Genomic DNA, 3266 nt, shown 5'->3' on the forward strand with positions numbered 1-3266 from the left:
TCCTTTAGGCAGTCTCAATTTCCTCCTGTATGAGAAGAAATGGGTCCATCCTAATCCCTGCCGGTCAGCCTGTGGCCTGGTGGGTTCCACCTGTAGACCAGCGCACTCTAGAAGCCTCACCCAGAGAAGTGGGCAAATCTTCAGTAGGCTTGTGCCAGGGGTGCTTCTAGTCACTCGGTGGGGGTGGGGGTGGGGAGAGAAGAGATGACTTCCTTCTACTTCCATCTACCTCTTCTTTCCAACACACCATCACTCAGCTTTTTTCATCTGTACTTCTAGTGCCATATACTCAAAGTTTATAACATTTTTGTAGTATTTTAGGTTTTTAAAAAGTACTTTCACAACCAAGAGCAAATTTGGCACCTCCTTGTGAAAGGACAGTTGGCAACGAATGAGACGTGAGATTGTCACGACTGGTGTCCCAAGGGCTTCCATTGGGTAGAGGCCAGGGATGCTGCTAATTGTCCTACAATGAACAGTACCGTCTACCACAGCAAAGAATTATTTTGCCCCAATGTCAATAGCTCTAAATTGAGGAAACCATGGACTCTCCAGGCTTACTCTGAAAAATGAAAACCAAAAGACAAGTTTTTAAATACTATACACCGAAATCCACTGAAGAGCCAGGTAGCAACTTCTGTGTTCTTCAAGGAGAATCTTAAAAGCACCAAGGTAGAGGCATCTGGGTGGCTCAGTCGGTTAAGCGTCCGACTTCGGCTCAAGTCATGATCTCACAGTTCGTGGGTTCGAGCCCCTTGTTGGGCTCTGTGCTGACAGCTCAGATCCTGGAGCCTGTTTCAGATTCTGTGTCTCCCTCTCTCTGACCCTCCCCTGCTCACACTGTTTCTGTATCTTAGAAATATAACATTAAAAAAGAAAACAGAAGCACCAAGGTAGAATGACATCCATTTACCTTCAACTTCATTATCCAGTAGAAATCATGCCACATTGCTTCTTACTTGGATCAGGATTTTTTGGAATATTTTTGTTATTCCTGGAATTTCTAATGTCTTATTTTAATCTCATTGAGAGAAGAAATACATGTTGTTGTTGTTTTTTCTTATTACACCACTAGGATTATGCAGCTCCTTCACAAATGTCAGTTTTGCACAGACTGCTTTTCATGACTGCCGAGTAGCTGTCATACAGGGTTTCCCAACGCCCCCNCCCTCCTCAACCATTTTAGATCTGGCATCTTCACGTCTTAAATTACTTTTTCATTTTGCCAATAAATGTTCTCATGTAATTATGTCAAGAATGATGTGGGAGAGATAAAAAGGTTTGAATACCTTCATACTTGATGGTTTAGCAAATCTATCCAATCTGTGACACAGCCACGTATCTCAGAACTTTGGGAATGTTCTTTTATTGTCATCAAGTACTTAGTGATCCCGAATAGAAGTTTCATGTCCATCTCAGTCTAAAGCCTTTGGGGGATACACTCCCAAAACTTTTGGAGCTTCTCTTAAGTCTTGGTTGAACTTTTTATTTAGGTTATTTGGGGACTAAATTAACAGAACAAGATGATTGTATTTCTCATGTAAAACAAAATATGAAGACAGGTGTTTCTGAATTGAAGGTTCTCAACTAGCTTTTCTGAGTTCTCTAAGGTTCTAACCTTAGGAGTGTCGGTTCACTGCAGCAACATTAAGCATCATGACCTTCATGGACCTCTCTTCCTCCTCTTCTCTTCATGTTCCTTCTCTTTCTCTTCCATCATCTTCTTCCATTTCTTTGTCTTCCTCTTTCTCCTTCTCCTCCTCTCTTTCTCTCTTTCCCTTAAGCAGAAAGAAATTCCCTTCCTCAAATTCCCCATTTAGCCACCTTCCCCGTTTCATTCAATTGACCATAACTGTGAAGCATCTTCACTTGGTCACTGATCAAGTAGACAGTGTATGCCTATCTCCTGTCGTTGGGAGAGTATGGACCTTGCCTCAGGTAATTTTCTCAATAATTCAGATTCCTCTGAGTCAAAAGGAGCAGAATATCTATTGGGTAAGTAAATGACAATATCTGTAGTCTTTTGAAATTTTATCGGTAACAGCATGTATGGACTGTTTTTTTAAATTTAATTTTAATTTATTTTATTTTTTATTATTATTTTTATTATTTCATGGTTCCTTTTAATCTAAAGAGTCATTTTTATTAGCTTTGGGAAATTTTTGCCTCCAGTTAAATTCCCCATAATTTCTTTCTCCCATTCCTCAGAAACTCCTAACAGAAGTGCTGGCCCTCCTGGACTGGTTCCTTTTGACTTTTTTTTTCCCCTCTGATTGCTGTTATGTTTCTTTTGTAAACCATGTTCTTACAAAGTTCTAAATTTAATTCCATAAGGTCCCTACGTTGCTTCTTTTTCATTTTTTTTTAGTGTTTTTTTTATTTATTTCCGAGAGAGAGAGACAGCATGAGCAGGGGAGGGGCAGAGAGAGAGGAAGACACAGAATCCGAAGCAGGCTCCAGGCTCTGAGCTGTCAGCACAGAACCCGAAGTGACACTCGAATTCACAAACTGTGAGATCATGATCTGAGCTGAAGTTGGATGCTTAACAGATGGAGCCACCTAGGTGCCCGACCAAGGCTACAGCTTTTAGCACAGTCACAGCACGTGGTATAAACTCAGGGAACATTATCCATACTAACGGATTAATGAACTCACATAATCCCAAAATATTCCAGAAGATGGCCTTGTGTTAATACTTGCTAAAAGCAAGACAACTTGTGAAATATTATCATGAATGTTTTTTTGTCATTTGTCTGCGTGCCTATAACTAGCAATTGCTATTATTGATTGGTTCCCCTTTGGCCTTCTGATTATCTGTCCACATTGCTCCACAGGCCTTCACTAAGCAATCTGTCTTTGCCTTTAACCCAATACAAGTTACTAATTTGGCAGAACGTCCCCAACATTTTCCAGTATGGGATTTCCATCACCCACTATATTAAATTCTCAATGTTTCTAGGAGAACTGAGGTGGTTCGCAGTAATATTTATACCATTCAAACAAGGGCTTTATAGTCAAATATTTATATAGCTCAAGCAAAGACTTTGTTTTTTTTCTCTATCCTGCCACTTGCTAATTGTGTGACTCTGGGCAATTATGAAACCTCGCTCAGCCTCAGTTCTTTTTCTTTGTAAACTGTGGATAGCCTCTAGCACATTATAGTATACCATGTGTGGTGGGGAAAACCAAGTGAGACGCTGAATGCAAAGCACTCAGCAGTTTCTTCTATGTGGTTAGTGCTGAAAAAAGTTAGAAAATTATATACC

General features: G+C 40.2%; 1 non-coding gene across 1 annotated transcript; it reads left to right on the forward strand.

Annotated features, from left to right (window-relative positions):
• Positions 1–41: 41 nt before the first annotated feature.
• On the forward strand, positions 42–176 carry LOC144222163 (small nucleolar RNA SNORA52). The gene has a single exon (XR_013332327.1). It is a non-coding gene; the product is annotated as a small nucleolar RNA SNORA52 (small nucleolar RNA).
• Positions 177–3266: the final 3090 nt, after the last annotated feature.

This window comes from Crocuta crocuta, unplaced genomic scaffold, assembly GCF_008692635.1.
Source record: "Crocuta crocuta isolate KB4526 unplaced genomic scaffold, BGI_CrCroc_1.0 scaffold190, whole genome shotgun sequence".
NCBI lineage: Eukaryota > Metazoa > Chordata > Mammalia > Carnivora > Hyaenidae > Crocuta > Crocuta crocuta.